The 6000-nt window shown below is 45.7% G+C and overlaps 1 protein-coding gene across 5 annotated transcripts in view; it reads right to left on the reverse strand.

Annotated features, from left to right (window-relative positions):
• LOC135902046 (atrial natriuretic peptide receptor 1-like) overlaps nt 1-6000 on the reverse strand; it is a 505847-nt gene that overhangs the window by 220978 nt on the left and 278869 nt on the right. The gene's annotated exons all lie outside the window — the stretch shown is intronic.

Consider the following 6000-nt stretch of genomic DNA (forward strand, 5'->3'; position numbering starts at 1 on the left):
GAGCTAAGGCGTCACTTTGAAGGAGACGGCGAGCTACCATCCCTATCGACGGCAACCAAGCGCAGGATGTTGAAGAAGTCGGGCTTCCAACACAGGAAGCGGTCTCAGAAAGCACGGCTCATCGAGGCGAGGCACATTTTGCAGTCTCACCGCCGCTACGTGCTCTAGATTGCGATGTTGCGACGCCAAGGCAGGAAGATTTTTTACACCGACGAAACGCGGGTCAACGCTGGTCATACGAGTATAGTCAAGTGTAGGTTGACGAACCCGCAGATACCTTGCATAGGGCGCGTCGATCCTGAATGTCGACGGGCCTCCAATGCCTCAATTGCAAAAGCGGCAGGCTTATTATAACCTACTACGGCACTGAAAATGACTTTGTTGAAGGTGCAGGGGAAGTGTCTCGCGCAAACAAAGGCTCAGGCGAGTATCATGAGGAGAGGAATGGAGAGCAGTACAAAAAGTGGTTCACTGCGAAATTGCTGCCTCTTCTGTCACCTGGAAGCGTTAAAATTGTGGATAATGCACCTTATCATTCCGTGAACTAGGATAAGGTGCCGCGAATGAGTGACCTCAAAAAAGAAATACAAGACACGCTTTCTGCAAAGGGTGTTGCTCAGGGCCAGGACATGGTCAAGGCTGAGCTCACGAAGCTCGTCGAAAACACTAACACGAGTGGCGACCGATACCAAATGGACTGTATCACTGCAGCATCGGGCCAGCTCGTTGTGCGGTTGCCACTCTTTCACTGCCAACTGAATCCGATAGAGCTCGCATGGAGTGACGCCAAAGGCTTCGTGGCCGAGGAAAACAAGGCATTTAGGATGCGAGACGTGGAGCCGCTGGTATGGTAGGGGATACAAGGGATTACTGAGGAGTGGAAGAAATACGTACGGAATGTCTAGACGAAGAAAACTCGCTCAAGAAAATGGGCCACATCATTGATGATGATGTTGTTGACAGCCTGGACCCAGTGGAGATGAACCTCGGAGAGGACACAACGAGTAGTGATGGCACAATCTCTGCTGATGAAGACGACCTCGGGTGCGAGCCCCTGTGATGGCCTCATCAAGACAGGCTGTGCATTCTGTGTGCATTTGGTGCATCTTACGAGTGTCTTTTTTAAGTGTGGATAACGTTCAAAACTATGCCTGTCCGATGAGGCGTTCCGTTCTGAAAGGCTTTGAAATAGGTAGGTTAGACAGCTGTAACTCTTTATTTATTTATATTTTGTTTAGCTGTGGCTTGGTAGTTGCCGAACAAACTTGCTTGTTGACTCAAGCAGGGGCGATGACAGAAGGTTGGGAGGTTGTATGATCACATTAGGTGTGAGCCCATCGTATAAGCTTTGTCAAACGGTTACGCAAAAATTGGTTATGTTCAGAACCGTCATGCAAAGCAGTAAAAATGCCTTAAACCTGAATTTCTACTTTTAGGGGTGGTTTTCTTGTTTTACATATTTTGAGTTGGCTGTTTCTGTTCAGATAAAGTTCATGCTTATTACCGAAAAATCTGCAAATGCTTTAGTGCTAATCTGCAATGAACAAAGTTGACGGTTCTCAAACAGATTTTTGTGCAATAAGTAGGCCACCCTGCAGACCACATATACAGACAACTTTCTGAAAAGAGCCTGCGTATTTTATGTGTATCTTTCTGAAGTGCACAAATGATAACATGTCCTGTCAGTCGTTCTACACCTCTGCATATGTTAGACAACTGTCGTTTTTTTTCTATTTCTTTTCTTTTGCGCTGTGACATGGTGATGGCTGCTGAATAAACCTGCTTGTGCAATAAAGAGACATCCCGAAAATATGTGGCTGTCCGTTTATAGTGACTTTATGATGCTGCTGGAATGGCGTAGCGGTAACATCATGCTATTTGTATCAAAACTGCGACTAATAATTTTATTCATGATGCCAGGGCCCGAATTCTGTGACGCTTCGGCTTTCGAAGAATTCAGTTTGGTGGTGGCGTCACGGTTGGGCGGCCCTCTGATGTAATGAAAGCGACAAGAAGGATAGAGGCCAATCGGCGCGCAGGTTTTTTTCTGAACGTGAACGTCACAAAGCAAGGAAAAGTGTTGCAAATTATCAACGTTTCTTGCGAAAGAAAAAATCATTTGTTCACGTTATTGATAGGGTAATGTTTTTCATTGCGAAATTTATATGCGACGTACTGACGATGAGTGATTCAGCGTATTCTTTTTATTGCGGTTGACCCATTTATGCCGCTAGGTGGGACGTGGCACGGGCTTGACCCGCTGCTTGACCACCACCCTTTTGCATGTGGTCTTCGGAAATTTCACTCATCCCTTTTCTTTGTAGACGGTTGTTATGGCTTCAGTAAAACAAAAACAAAACAAAAAATATGCGACTGACTGATGGCTTGGTCAGGGCGAAGGCTTGCTCGTTGTCCACGCACTGTCTGAAACTTCCAGCCGCAAAAAATTGCAATGCGCACAGCACTTTGGCCATAGTATCAATGCCGCTAGTGCGTTGGGGCCCCCAAACAACCTAAAGTTCCTCGCACAGGCGGCGCACTCGTCTCTCATCTCAGACGCGCCTTGTCGATGTCGAGGTCGTCACTGTCTTTCACAGACACTCGCTAATAGCACTAACGCAGGCGCCACAGGGGTTACCATCGATGCCGTTTTGCTCGGAACGCCAATCTCGTACGTACACATCACGTACAGGCTCTGCACACGGTACATCGGATCACACCGAAGCACCTCGCGCCACTTCGCTTCGTAGCAGTCGACAAATTCGGTCACCGCATGATTGACATGTGCGTGACGTCACCTTAATATGTGTGCACGCCCCGGGGCGAAGGCGTCACCTAGGCGGCGACCAATCGCTGCTCGCAAAGCGAATTCTTCGAAAACCGAAGCGTTACAGAATACGGGCCCAGCTGAAATGCGGTTCCCACGGTTTTGTGGCCGTCTGAGCAGTCAAACATCATAAACTTTGGTGTGGGATAACTTCGGTGAAGCAAGAGTTACAGCCGCTTTTTTTTTTATCTTACACCTCCCGTACAAACCGATCTATTGACGGCATGCGGGAATTCCAACACGTTTGCAACTCCACGGTAAACTAAATAATGGTGACAAGTAAATTAAACTTGGCGTGATATTAGAGTCGTCTTTGCGGGCTCTTGTACAATGATTGTTTTCGAAGATAGATTGAGAGCTACAAGGCATTCGCGAGAAGGTTGGCTTTGCCACATAGCGTATTCTGCTGACGGACCATGCCACGAAGAAAGCCCGAGGTATGAGCCATATACGGTATCGGTGTAAAACGACATAATACCCACAAAAACAGAACCAACTTTACAAGAAGGGGCTACCTTCAGATATTTCTATCGGCTTCCGTGAGGAGCAACCGCAGGTCGCAGACCCAACAGAGCGCAAACGAAAAAAAAAAGTACTACTCAAATAGCGCGGTGCGGCATATTTTGCATTAGGCAGTGAGAAAATGTCAACGTTAGAACATTTTTAGCTCGTCTTATCCGGATTCTAACTTTTGTCCGCTGAGACTCGCACGATCTCGCGGTACGGGCGTTCAACTGATTAGGCTGAAAGTGAGCGCGGACTAACACAACGCGGAGGAGCTCGCCTCCCTGAATGGTGGAAATCCGGCTAGCGGCTAGCTTTCGCAGTGCTGCAACCAACTTGTCAGATGGACTATAAGAGCTGCGCTTTAAAGCTGAAATCAGTGCTTAGCAATAAAAAACCGTCGTTACATTTGCCCACTTTCGCGCTATACAAGCTTTGAATTGGCAGGCTAATTGTTTCGCATCCTATGGCTGCCTGTGAAACAGTCAGTATTGCGCACATATGGCAGCTTAATTTCTGCACCTGAATGGAAGCAGCCGCGTGAGTCTTGGAGCGTTCAGCCTCGTTGGAAAAGCGTTGTTTTCGGAGTCCAAGGTGGTCACACGCAGACATGTTTTTGTCAGCAGAGTATACATGACGTAAGAAACAGGGTTCAGGGCTCGCGCTTAAGCATCCAATTTGAACTGAAAAGCTCTGATTGAGTATGCTGCTCAATCGCGACAAGAGGCTAGAATCGGTCAAGAAAAAAATTCCATACATCCTAGCATCATGTTTTGTTTAAGATAGAAGGACCATGAGGCACGCACTAGCTGATCCGTGGCTACACAACAATATTTATTGTCGGCGTCTCTATCATCATCACCATTACTTGATTTAGACCCACTGATGGAGAAGAGCGTGCCTCATGGTCCTTCTCGCTTAAATGAAACGGGATGCTGGGCTGTATGAATTTTTTTCTTAACCTATTCTAGCCTGTCATCGCGATTCAGAAGAGCCTCTGCCTTAATTACGCGGGTATGAGCCATTGCATTTGGGGATTTAAGCCATTGATGATGATAGTTTTCTGTCGACGTTACGCCACGAAGAAATTCCGGGATCCTAGCCATAAGCTTCGCTGTAAAAGCGGCACTTCGTACAGGAACACAAGTCACAAATACATAAATGATGTCAACACGGGAATCAGCACTCGAAGCTCCGTTTAAGATTTTGGAACACTCGTACATTACTTGACACGGAAACTTCAGGCGAAATGCCTATTTCTTCCTTACATCCTTATCATGCCTGTATAATATGAAATAATTAACCATAGGCCTAGAAATACTTAAGTGGCACCTTTATCGCGTCTATATATATGCCTATTTCAATGTTGGTGCCCATATCAAATTTCCAGAGCATAAAAATGCCCTTTTGTGCGTGTTTTGTCTTAGCCTCACTCTGTTTTTGCTAAAAGCCGATAGGGAATTTGGCTGAAGGCAGCTGATTATTATCACTCAAGCACTTTGGCGGGGTGAAGGCTGTTATTAACAAGGTTACAGCAGACTATTTCATCGCTATCAGAAGCGCTAAAGCTACTCTGGGCCACACTAACTTCCAGCTGACTAGGCGTATATTTGTGCACTCACTTCACCTTTTTTAGCCGGTATCGTCTAGAAGCTTGAATGTACCGGCGAAACTATATGACCCGGAACGTGGCGGTCATTTCAGACATTCAGTAAATGGTGGCCACAATTCCTAATGGACTCGTTGTTGACAGCGCTAGTTATAAAGCTCAGTCTGTTCTCGGACAAAAATCCCAGGTTTTCGGTGCCAAAAGAAAGGTCAAAGGTTGTGACCGGAGAACATTCCGCAATACCAGAGGGCAATGGATCGTCGAACATTCCGAAATACAATCCTGGATATTGAGCTTTCCTTTTCTACATACTAACTATTATTAGGTTTGCTTACGTAAAACAATCACAGAGAGGAGAAAGTACTCAGTAAAATAGGGCACATCAAACGAACCGGAAAATCACGAGATGGTGCTTGTCTGTCGCTGACATATTCACCTGTGGTGTCTAGTCACAGCAGGTTTCAGAGGGATCATGTAAACAACACAGCTTGACTCACCCAGTTTTTATTGAGAAAGTAAAATAAATTTTACAATACAGAAGTTTAGTGGGCTGCGTTCTTTAGGAAATAGCAATTTATCTCTAGATGCAGACCAAAGTTCTTTATACATACTTAAAGAAACACTATTTGGCGCTTACATATGCCTCAAATGACAGCTTTAGTGTCTGTTCGTGGCGCCTACAACGGCAATTTCAGTGCCTAAACATCCACTCCATATAGATTGGATAGGAAAGACTCCACACAAGTTGCGCCATGTTTAAATACACGCGTCATACAAACATCGGCATAAACATCGTAGCGGCAAACGCAGCAAGCCCCACAGGGATACCAAAGCTGGAATCCGGATTGGTCCGCGGGTTCAGGAGTCTTCGAGAACTACGGGAAATGCGAAATCAGCCTACTAAGTGCCGAATTTTCCGATGAATATCTCAGAACACAAACGCTTTAGAAGTGTAAAAAATAGTGGAGTTGACTTTTAGTACGATTACTTTCAAGTTTCTCATTAAACAAGTCCCATAACCAAAAAGCCTTCCTATTCAAATTGCTGATAATTTAACCTT

This window comes from Dermacentor albipictus, chromosome 4 (assembly GCF_038994185.2).
Source record: "Dermacentor albipictus isolate Rhodes 1998 colony chromosome 4, USDA_Dalb.pri_finalv2, whole genome shotgun sequence".
In the NCBI taxonomy this organism is placed as follows: domain Eukaryota; kingdom Metazoa; phylum Arthropoda; class Arachnida; order Ixodida; family Ixodidae; genus Dermacentor; species Dermacentor albipictus.